The sequence below is a fragment of the Heloderma suspectum genome, chromosome 2 (assembly GCF_057233095.1).
Source record: "Heloderma suspectum isolate Gila_16-S chromosome 2, 16-S_ref, whole genome shotgun sequence".
NCBI lineage: Eukaryota > Metazoa > Chordata > Lepidosauria > Squamata > Helodermatidae > Heloderma > Heloderma suspectum.
Window position 1 is genome coordinate 279,010,844 of NC_139459.1, and position 12,533 is coordinate 279,023,376.

The 12,533-nt window shown below is 43.9% G+C and overlaps 1 pseudogene across 1 annotated transcript; it reads right to left on the reverse strand.

Annotated features, from left to right (window-relative positions):
- Positions 1-3,720: 3,720 nt before the first annotated feature.
- LOC146354677 (epidermal differentiation-specific protein pseudogene) lies at positions 3,721-8,952 on the reverse strand (annotated as a pseudogene). The gene is made up of 2 exons (XR_014787430.1): positions 8,908-8,952; positions 3,721-5,209 (listed from the first exon to the last, which is right to left on the reverse strand). The product of XR_014787430.1 is annotated as an epidermal differentiation-specific protein pseudogene (transcript).
- Between the last annotated feature and the right edge of the window lie 3,581 nt (positions 8,953-12,533).

Consider the following 12,533-nt stretch of genomic DNA (forward strand, 5'->3'; position numbering starts at 1 on the left):
CCGGTATCTGCAGGCACCCACAGCCATGGCACCCCCCACAGGGGTGCCCTGAAACTCCCAGCAGAACCAAGCTGATGGCAAGGCCTTCTCTCTCTTGAGTGTGGGTGTTGTTCCCTGCTCAGCCAGTGGGGGAAGACTTTCCCGAAGATCTCGAAAGCTCTGTTTAGCAGAGAGGCAACCAGTTGTTTTTAACAGCGTTTTATCTGGTGTAGCCCAAGGCATTTTGCTGCCTGAGGCAGAGCCGCAAACAATACCCTCCCCAAGTGAAGGTGCATAGTACCCAAAGCCAGTCAAAGGTTCTTGTGTTTTTTTTAATTCCTGAGGCAGATAATCCCCAAAAGTGCCCCTCCCCATCCCTGGCAGTAAAAATACAATGATGCTTACAATAATAATTTTAAAAAATGTGCTGCCCTTTCATGATTCCCTGAATCAGCTGCCTGAGGCAGTTACCTGCCCTGATATCTGCAAAGAGGATGTTCTAGTCTGTCAGTGCTTGGCCTTTGTGATCCTTTTCTAGTCAGGCTATCGCCTTAGGGCTCCTCAGACTTGTTTTAGTGACAGAATTTCCTGTTTTTGTCTTTACCAGAGTACTTTTTCACTAGCTGCTAATCTGCCACTTTGTACACAGCTTCTTCTAAGTCTCAGGCCTAATTTGAGATGGAATTTTCCTACCTACTTTAGTACTACTTCCATAATTCTGCTTTCTTCATACTGCTTTCCTACTAGAGTTCAGGGCTGGTTTAGTATGAAAGTGTTTCTAACTTTTGTAACCTCAGTATTCTTTCCCTAGTATACTAGGGAGACCACTCTGACTTGGTCTTTTCTAGGACTCAGGCCTGTTGTGGTGCCAAAATCATCCTTTCTGCTCCTCCTCCTCCTCCTCCTCACTACTGCTTCCATAGATGGTGCACCGCCCTGCATTTGGCTGCTAGGGTTCAGGCTTGGCTTGATGCCAGAATTTCCCTTGCAGTGGGGATTGTGGGGTGGGTACGAAGCCACCCCTGCCATGCCATGGACTGGGTTCAGACAACACAACAACCCACGCTGCATCTCAGGTAATTATGTAAAACACAATCATGTGACTGGCACATGTAGGGGCGGGGAAAGAACCAACTATGGGTTCTTTCACCCCTGTAATCATCCAAACCCAGCCACTGTCTCCAGTTTCCAGTAATCTGAAGGAGCCTGAAGGAGCAGTTCCTAATGGAACAGGCAGTGTAACAGCTCCTTCAGGCATGAGTCCTAAAGTAAGTTCGCACTCCCTAGGAGCATACAAGTTTACACCATCATGTTCCCAGTTCCCCCCAAATTAAACAAAAACAAAACTGGAAGTTACAGCTTGTAGAGGATAAACAAGATTGTTGACTAAGTGGCCTATAGTACTTTGGTTCATATCCTAAGCATACTTGTCTGAAAGTAAAACTATTTTAACACTATTTTGGTATGGCATGATTGTGCTACCTCCACAGTTGCTTACATGCTGGTTCAGGTACATGTAAAGTCTTCTGCCCAAGTGGGTGCCTCTGACATTGTGTAAGTTGCACACCTCCTAAGGGGGTAAGTGTTGCCTATGTGGTTACTTATGATAATGTGAGAGACATCCACGTGGGCAGAAAACTTTACACACACCAGGACTGACATGGGAGAAACTGCAGAGACAGCCACAACTATGCCACTATATGTATAAAGGGGGCCAATGTATCTCTGAAATAACTGGGATTCACTTCTGATTAAATGTGGTTAGAACTAGCCAACTTGAGTAATCCATCTTCAGAGCAGATCATGGCTCATTCTTTTCAAGGGATGGCCACCTTTTGAGCCCTAAATTCTAGACCATTGTCAAGAACAAATGCATGCATTATTTTGCTCAACATCATAAAATTGTCTATGGAGTTTCAGCAGAAGATTCTATTGGAATTCTCAGCTGAGTGACTCTAGCTCTTGGCTGTGGAGCCTTGTGTATTCTTTATTTATTGTTAACATTTATATCCTACTGTATTTACGAAAAAGTCATCAAGCCCCTTTGGCTTTTATTCTTATACGATGAGACACACACACACCCCCCTTACTGTGACCATGCTGTGTGCATCACTGGTACATCTAATAGCAGAGTAATCTCAAAGCTTAATAGGAAGTACAGAGAACAGGGTTGTGACATGTGAGTTGTCTTGTGGCATCTCTCCAGATCACTCCTTTTTATTCTCTCTAATTTTCCTTGAGAAGCAAGTTGGCAATGTATTAGTTTTTGACACTCCACAGGCCCATTTCTATGGGGCAAAACATCATCATCAAATTGTGATTATGGGGCTAAAAAACAAACTATCCAACATATAGTGACAGAGTGTCAAAACTGAGCCTACAGTGGAGACTTTGCTGATTTCCTGGCTGTGACAACAGAAGTAAAAAACTATATCTGTAACCTAGACATACATTTGTAATATTCCTGTCTATATTTTATATTTTACATTTCATATTTATTATGCTCTGTTTTTATTGTAATGCAATGTAAATGTGCCATACGATAAATAATGTCACAACACACAACCCACCCCCTGCCCAATAAGTGATGATCCCAATAAATAGGTAAATGAGTGGATTATATTTATGGAGGAACATCACACACTTTTTGCTACATGGAAATGTAGCAAATGTTCATTTGTACAACATTTCCATGTTGTAACGATGTAAATTGTGAGTCCCTTATCATCAATATAGCACCATCATTGTAGAAAGTGATGTGCATAGGGGCTACCCGGCAAGTTTTTGAAAAATCTTTAAAATTGCCCATGTAGAATTGACATTCTCAGAGGTCATTGGAGATCTATGGGCAACATCCTTTGGGGGAGGTATGCTAACATTGTTATACATTAAGAAGATTTTAGTTAATACTATCTCAGCCAAGGAGAGAATGAAATGTGTTAGTGGAAATCTGCTCTTTCTTTTATCCATCACACCCTGTTCTGGAAAAAAAGATGTAAGGTCTTCGATGATCTTACCTCCAAGGTGACAAAAAGAACATTAGCATGAATATCAGGCATACTGTCTAAGGGTGCCATCCTATGCATGTTTAGACAGAAAAAACTCCTACAATTCTCAACATTCCCCAGCCAGCATGGGTAGCTGGGGAATGCTAGGAGTTGTAGGACTTTTTTTCTGTCTAAACATCCAGAGGATTGCACCCTAATTTAATTAATAACAACTATAGAATCACAAATTTAAAGGTACAACAAACCTATATATTTGGAGAGAGGCACTAAAAGATAATTACTCCCTGGTATTATTGTCAGAATGTGGCCTCCTGAATCATGGGTAGAATGTAAAAAAACACAGTTATTCTTGGGGGAAATTCCAACATGTCCTACTTTGAGTAGATCCAATGAAATGAGGACTTAAATTAGTCATGATGAACATAAGTTCCATTCATTTACCCTTGGTATTATTATTGTCTTCTAGACTCATAGTAACTTCTTTCTCTTGAATATTGGAATGAACAGAGCAAGCAGGCTTGGATCAGAAACACACTGGATGTAAAAGTCTGAGCCATCTATACTTCATAACTTCTTGATGGTGCCCTTTCAGCTTTTGTGGGTTAGCGTATATGGCAGGAAGGAGCCCTGTCTCACCCCATTCCCTCCTTGGCTGATTCTGGCATTCAAGCATTCGCTGTGCCATTTCCAAAGAGTATAATTGTACATGTACAAGTCTATTGAGGTACTTTTCAATCCATTTTATTAAGAAGAACATCGAGATAGCAACTGGAGCAAAAAGAGTGATACAAAATTGACAGAAGTATGTTCCCCGAGTGCTTAAATATATCATCATCTCAGCAGGGCCTCCACTGGTATGTCCATAGTGTGGTAGGACCTTTTACTAGACATAATTTGTACAGTTCAAGATGTAAAATTATTGCACATTCAAAGAAGAGTACATGTACTTCCCAATCCCCAGACACATCTGGATAAATGTAGCTTTAGAGATATTAGTATAGTTACAGTTTTGGATGCTCAGTTCCAAAAGAAGGTGAGATGTTGGTTAGCATGGCCATTTTGACTTTGGTGATTACTGGGTCTGTGTTTTATTTTTTTCCTCAATTGGTTTCACAATATATTTAGTGCTTACATTACGTCCTGACACACTACGATACTCTCCAATCTCTGTCTTTGCTTTCCCATTCTTGGTAATGATCAGCTCCACAGGAACTGATGCAGTGACCAGCTTCATGATCACCTGGATGATCAGTTCTGAATGTGGTGGGATCTTGGCAGGCATGGTCACCTCAACTTTGTCTACAGTAACAGTAGAGTCTAAACTTCCTTTCTCTACTGTGAGGTTAGTGCTTGGATCTATGCTTAAATTGAATCTCTTATCTATTTGAAAGTTAAGGACCTTGAATTGAAGGCTATGGCTAGTGGTTGCCTCATAGACTCTGCTATTGCTGCTGGTGAATGTCTGCTCAAAATCTGTGGTATTGATACCATTTATCTCATCAATCACTACTTCTCTCTCGCTCTCCACTTTCTTGTGGTCCCATAAGATCTTGGCAGTGATAAGAGGCTTGCCACCTTTAAGGGGATACACATGAGAACACTTATCATGGAAGTGAAACTCTGGTCCATAATTAGGAAGTTTAGTCCCTTCTCGTGCTATATAGAACCAACCGCTCCGATCTGCATTGTCATAGAGGATCCAGGCACCTTTCTGGACAATATGGGAAGATGCCTTGTTATTGAAATATCCATAGGTCAGGTTGGTCTCCTCTGTTATCACTTTGCTTTCCCCTTCATAGTGAGCATGTTCATAAAGTGTGATCTGAGGATGTTCCAAGTCTTCACTCACTAGCTGGAGAGAGGAAATCTGATTGTTTAAGTTGACATGCTTATGTTCACCTTCCTCATATGCATACCATGGACCTTCATAGTTTGGATCACGGAAGACCAGCCATGGTTGCCCAATCACCTTCAAGGAGGAAATGCAATCCGCAAAGTCCACACTGCGTAGGTCAGGAATGTCTGAAGTAAATTCTTTTCTGAGTCCCTTAAAGTCTTCATATTCATAAACAATAATTTTATTCATCTTGGATGGTTTGGAGAGAGAAAACCTAGGCTCGGCTTTTAGGTGAGTCTTGTGGATCTTTGGAAGGAGGAGGAATAAGGACAGCAGCTTTTTTTCTGCAGAAATTCACTCTGCCATTAAAAGAAAAGAAACTACACTGGAACAAAAGCACATGTAACAGCATTAATGCATTGGACAAATAAAAAGGGCTTTGTGCCAGTGTGAAAGTAAATTCCCAGCTTCAAGTCCCTCTGGTACTAAAACACTGGCATCCTAACCATGTTTACTCAGAAGTAGGTAGTGTGGCCAGCAGTCCAAGAAGAAAAAACCCTGTTCTGGCCAGTGTTTTGCTTTTGAGCCAATTGCCAGAAAACAAGGGATAAGGCTATATTTCATCCCTCCACCTCTCTCTCTCTCTTTAAAACCTGTACACCTAGGTGAATACAGGCCCAGCATCACCAAGCAGCATCCTCAGGCACCCCAGCAGGGCCCAGTGCTGACTCCTGCCCTGTGACCCCCTTTTCATTTTTTTCAGTGCTTGGTGCTGAGCAACCAGGAACCAAACACAGTGCCCCAGAACAGCACTACCTTGGAGGTATCATGAGAAATTAAAAGGGCAGCTTTTCGGACCATCAGAGGAGCACTGTTACCACCTCTGGTAAACCTGCTGGGGAGAGGGGCACAGGTGAAGGAGGGGCTTCCTAGTGGGTACCATGCCAAGGAAGTTAGCCCTGGGTGAATCAATAGGGTTTCTTTGGGGCTCCATCCCCAGGCCTACTAAACCCTGCTTGGCTTCTGGTTTTACCCCCGAACCCACTCTGGGGTCTTGCCCCATGCCAAGCCCAGTATCGAATTTTGTTAATCTCAGGAGCTGGCAACCCTAGAGTAAATCCAGCTGAGTACAAATATGGGAACTACTTTCTAATAGCTATCCTTAGAGTTTCAGCCAACTTTTTGGGTAAGGCTGCAATGCTTTACACACTTACCTGGGAGTAAGCCTCATTGAACCAGCAAGGGTGGGTGGCTGGGGTGGTTAACAAATCACCCAGCAACCATAAGAACATAAGAAGAGCCATGCTGGTTCAGACCAAGGGGCCATCTAGTCCAGCTAACCAGCTGTTGACCAGGAACCCACAAGCAGGACATGAGTACAACAGCACCTTCCTGCCCATGTTCCCCAGCAACTGGTTTACATAGGCATACTTCCTCTGATACTGGAGGTAGCAGGACTATCAGGACTAGTAGGCAATGATAACCTTCTCCTCCAGGAATTTGTCTACCCCCCCCCCTTTTAAAGCCATCCAAATTGGTGGATATCACCACATCTTGTGTTGGTGAATTCTGTAGTTTAACTATGCGCTGTGTGAAGAAATACTCCCTTTTATCTGTCCTGAATCTCCCACCAATCAGCTTCATGGGATGACCCCAGGTTCTTGTATTATGAGAGAGGGAGAAAAATTTCTCCCTATCCACATTCTCCACACCGTGCATAATTTTGTACACCTCTATCATGTCTCCCCTTACCCTCCTTTTTTCCAAGCTAAACAATCCCAGCTGTTGTAACCTTCCATCATAGGGGAGTTGCTCCAGCCCCTTGATCATTTTAGTTGCCCTTTTCTGCACCTTTTCCAGCTCTTGGTTCCAAAGCATGGGTTCTGGGTGGTTTTGTTAAGCCACCCAGAGTTCTGATGTCATGACAACTTGTGCCCAGTGAGGGTATTTAGGGAAATCAGTTGGCATGCAAGGGGCATGCTCAGGAGGGCTTAACAAGCTACTCTGGCTTATTAAAAAGCACCCTCATGTCATATGAACTGGGTCAATGGGGCTTACTTTTGAGTAGATATGTATAGAATCACAAAGTATGGCTGCAATTCTATACACATTTACTAGGGAGGAAACTCCACTGAACATAGTGGGACTTACATCTGAGTAAACATGCATAGGACTGCACTGTAAGGCCCTCCAGTTGTTTAACCAGCAGCTTTTTATTCAGTTTAGCAGTGGTGATTTATTTATTTGCTACATTTATATTTGACGTTTTCCTCCAAGGAGCCCAAGGCAGCATTCATGATCCTCCCACTCTCCATTTTATCCTCACAACAACCCTGTGAGGTAGCTCAGGCTAAGAGTCAGTGACTGGCCCAAGGTCACCCAGTGAGCTTCATGGCTGAGTGGGGACTAGAACCCAGGTCTCCTCAGTCCCAATCCAAGACTCTAACCACTACATTTCTATACACTGTCAATTATTGCTGCTAACAAGTTTCACCGGATTCCTCAAAGTAGGCTGAGACCACCACACTCGCCTCTCACTCAAGATTTTAGATAATAAAACAAAAATTTTGGACTCCTTTCAGAAGAGTGAATGGTTATGTAAGGATATCGGTTACACTGATTTTAATAAATAATCTTATTTGACTGTTCTAGATCATGAGTAAACAAAGATGCCTGTGGAATTAAGATAGGGAAATGCCCCCTTTAAAGCAACTTGAGTTGGGGGAAATAGTAAGGGGTGTAGAGCCAGCTGAAGAAATTTTGCTGCCTGAGTCCCCCCACCCCCAAGTCAACATGCAGAGTACCCAGAGCCAGCAAAGCTATTTTGGTACATGAGGCAAGAAATCTCACAAGCACCTCTCCCCCTTCCTGGCAGTAAGAATACAATAACAACAAATTAAACAACTAACAGTTTCCTGCTTTTTAATAATATCTAACATCTGCCACATGAGGCAGCTGCCTCACTCTGCCTAATGATAGGGTCAGCCCTGTTCTGGAGAATAGGTCACCTATATTATGGACTCCTTCCCTTCCCAGGAGCCAAAACATATGAAGAGCAGGGAATAGAGGATCTCTCTGTAGAAAAAAAAATTGGAGGGTTGAAATAACCCACACCTCCCCTCCCAAAATGCATGGGAGCGGGGCTGATAACAGATCACAGTGTAGAGGAGCCTTCCCCTACCAATGGCCATGCTGACTGGGAATTATGGCCATTGCAGTCCAACACATCTGGAGGGCACCAGGGTGGGGAAGGCTGGGGTACAAGATGAGCCCTCAGCTCAGCTGGCCAGGGCTGGGAGCTAGACTGAAGGGGAAGGCCTGCTTCCCTTCAGCTTGGGGTAGAGAAGTGGCCTTAGGAAATGGATGTGCATCCTCACTTCCCAATGCCAAGGAACCCAGTCCCCACCCCCAAAGTTCTCTTAAGCTGGAAAGAGAACTGCTGCCTCACAGCTTAAAAGGCTGAAGCAAAGGAATTGTCCTTTTGGAGGATGTGGGTATGTTGCATTGGGGCCCAGGTCTTGCACTCCAGTAGGAATCAACCAGTGGCGGCTGGCGCTCATTGGGGCTGGTGGTGCGGGGGGCAGGGCAGATACTCAATATTCTACTGAGATGGTTGGAGGAGGGCAGGAGAAAGTCATGCGCGGCAATCAGCGACTGCATGCCGTGCACTGGAGGAAAGGTACTTGGTTGTGGGGGGATTTCTCTGCCACAAGTGGGCAGAGGAGGAGCAGAGGGTTGCTGCCCCGTTCACCCCAAATATAGAGCCACCTGTGGAATCAACACACACATACGTACGCAATTTTTAAAAAGTTGGGTTACAAGTTGCTAAGGCGGACATAGGCTCAGTGAAAGCTATTTCTTCAATGTGTGGAAAATAATAGCACCTTTACTCACAATAGATCTGTCTGCCTCAGCTTGTCATATTTTGTCCTTTACACTCTGCCTGTTTCTGTTCTTACTGTAGGCAACTGAACGTCTTCGATTTTTGCAACCAAAGGAAATACATCAGCTGTGCCTCACATTTTCCCTTATAAAACAACCTAGAGCTCTACAAGCATTTGTGTGTAAGGAGCTTGTACCCACCTTGTTAAGTGAACGGTGCAAACATCCAGCCTTTCTCAGCTGCCTGGAGTTCCTAGGACTATTACTAGCTTTATATAAGGTGAAAATTGAATAAATATGAAACCAATTAGAATGGTATGCGGATTGGAGCTGTTTATAATCATTGCAGCCAAGCTGAAGAAGCAAATGGAGGAAAGAATTTCAGCCCACTCCAACCCATATGCTGTCCAGAGACCTTCTTTAAGCCAAAATCAGACCCTGATTTATGGATTTAGTTTTCTCTGTAATGTGTATCAGATTTTGAAAAACAACATGTGTGCAAGTCCTTTTGTTTTCAGACAGAGATTAATCCATTCAAAATCTTCTCTCTGGGAAAGCCTATTGTCCATCTGTTGCTGTCACCTTTTATCCCATCAGTACAGTTGTGAGAACACCGATGATGATCCTCATGGGATATTTGAAAGCACATGACTCCTCTCTTTTACTATCATCAATGAGACTTGAAAATGCGTAGATTGTAATAACCAAAGTGTTGAGCATTTCTACAGGATGTAGAAGTGGCCCAGTCGCTAGTCATGGGGTCTCTAATGTGGTGCCTCTGGACACCTCTCTTGGCACCTGCTAGGCTCTCTACCATTCCTGATTTCTATTTTATTTAAGTTTTTAAATAAAAAAAATTACTGGAAGATGGGCATACTGCAAAACAAAGGGCTGCTCTCCAGTGCTATAATTTGGGGTATCAAAGAGTGGCTTTATGTTTTGGAGCTCAGACCCTGCCTCCGTCTTCTACTTAGGTTCTTGGGCAAGTTCCTTTTCTAAGTAGGTTATAGGATTGTAGCCTTAGAGCATTTCTACATGAGACTTTTACTGCACGTTCATGACTGATCACTCACGGAAGTTTGCAGGTCCTTTACATGATGTTGTCAGCCTCCAGCGTGTCTCCTGCGCTTTTTGGCCTTTATCCCATTTTTTTAAAAATCGGGGAAAATGTGGTAATAAATTTTAATCCGCTTTAACGGCCCTGTGAAATTGCACAGTTCCACTACACCAGAGCACCATCTAGTGACTGTATAATGAGATATGTCGGACTTGCAGACAAAGGAAGTCCTGGGCCGTGTTTCCACATCAATAGAAGGAGAAGCTAATGGAGGAGTACCGGATTTTTTTTTAAGGAATCGGCTTTGGTGTGCACAGGGTTCCATGAGCAAATTCTCTGGACCAGTAAAAAGTGCTTCACAGAACATACTTCCTGGTGGGGGTGGGGGTTGGAGTGAATGCCATCTGACTGGCAGGGGCTGCTCAACCAATAAGAGAGGCTTCCCCCCTCTCCCCTCCCTTTCTCCTTTCGCCTGAAAGTCCAGAGGCACCTGCATTTCAGGAGCAAGCTTCATTGAGCACAATGGGAGTTACTTCCAAGTAGACACACATATGCTTGTGCTGGGAAAGGGTGGGGGGAGAACACAAAGAAGGAAACCAGCCCACATTTTAACCCAGAGGACCTCATTGACCACAGTGGGAATTACTTCTGATGAGACAGTAATGGGTTTGTTGTGGGAAAGAGCAGTAAACACAAAGACAGAAACCGTCCCCGTTGGAACCTGCAGGATATCTGTGAAGTACTTTCTTCCCAAGGCAATGAACCAGAGCCTCAAGATCACGCTTAATCGCATTTAAGGAATTGGGCTTTGAATTCAGCTTTAAAATGTGCCATTTCAATTGAGGGAGAATCTCTGTAAGTTCTGATGTGAGCATTCAAAGGCAAACCTCATTCAGCACAATGGGAGTTACTTCTGAGGAGACAGTAATGGGTTTATTGTGGGTAAAAGGCGGAAACCAGCCCCATTTTACCACACAGGATCTCTATAAGGAAGCTGTGAAGCTAATTACATGTAAGGCAATGAATTGGAGCCTCAAGATTGAGCTTAATCGTGCTTAAGGAATTGGGCTTTAAAATGTTCAGTCAATTGAGGGGCTTCTCTGTTATTTCTGCAGGCACTGAGAGGGCAAGCCTCACTCAGCATGATGGGAGGAAACACCACTTGACTGAGGTCAGGGTGAAAGGCACACCCCTGGGCAGGGCTAGCATACCCAAGCTAAATGCAGGGGGGTTGGGGCACACAGCAACTACACCGGGGAGAACCCAATTTAAGGAAAAAAATTGGACTTTAAGCAGTCTCAGGAAATCTGGTTTTTCCCTGATAAGCTCCAGGGTGGCTGCTGGATGGCCATGACATTATGTATCCCTAACGATCTCAACACGCAGCTGGTTCATAGTAAATAGCTGGTGGAAACACCCTCCTGGAAGAAAAGCCTCTGTCAGCCCGTAAGGACCCAAGCTTAATCCTGCAAATAATCTGGGAGCAGAAGCCCTGGTAAATTGTGGGGTAAAAAAGCCTGGTGTGGAGAAGCCCTTAGTCTCATCAGTTTGCCTTCTGGAAAATGAGTGTTTTGTGACTGGCCATGCCCATCATGACAGCTATTTTATGAATAGGCAAGCCCCAACCATGGTAGCCAACTTGTGATAGCACCCACAACAGACTCTAAATTCCAAACGCACCTAATGACTCAAAAAAGTTGGGGACCCCTGCTCTAATATGTATCCAGAGGGTTTGCTTCACCTAGATAAACCGGCAGAAAATGCTGTAGAGGAGGACTCATGGTGAACATCAGCACCAATGACATGGGGAAATGCAGTCATGAGGTTCTGGAAGCAAAATTTAGGTTACTAAGTATGTAGGAAGTTGAAATCCAGGACCTCCAAGGTAGCTTTATCTGTAATGTTCCCAATTCCACATGCAGGACAAGTTACACAAGTGAAGCTGGGGTGGCTTAATGTGTAGATGAGATGGGAAGAGACACTCAACAAATAACCCGTGGTTCAACAACAACCCACACTCAACCACTGAGTGTCGGTTAGCATGTTGTCTGAATGGCCCCATAGCCTGGATAAATGCATGTTCTGGTGATAACGAAGGGATAAAATTTATAGATGACATAAATGACTGTCCCCTTAGAACAGTTGGTCATGGAACCAACCAGCTCTGGACTTAATCCTCAGTGGCACCCAGGACCTGGTGCAAGATGTCAGTGTTGATGGACTGATTCGAAACAGTGACCACAGTGCTATCAAATACAGTTTATATGCAAGTGGACAATTGCTAAAGAAGTTCAACACAGTCACATTTGACTTCATAGAATCATAGGGTTGGAAGGGGCCTACAAGACAATTGAGTCCAGTCCCCTGCTCAGTGCAGGAAGCCTGATTCCCAGGCAGTCTCCCATCCAAGTACTAACCAGGGCTGAACCTGGTTAGCTTCTGAGATCAGATGAGATCAGGCACATCCAGCCCATTGCTCGTATCTTCAAAAGAGGAAACTTCTAAAAATGAGGGGAATGGTAAGAAGGAAGTTGAAAGGAAAAATCAGGAGGGTCAAATCTCCCCAAAATGCCTGGGGGCTATTCAAAATCACAATAATAAAATCTCAGCTAGAATGTATACTGCAGATCAGGGTAGGAACCGTCAAATCCAAGAGGATGCCAATTTGGTTAATGAGCAGAGTCAGGGAAGCTATTAGAGGCAAGAAGGCTTCCTTCAGAAAATGGAAATCTTGCCCAAATGAGAACATAGAAAGAACACAAATTTGGCA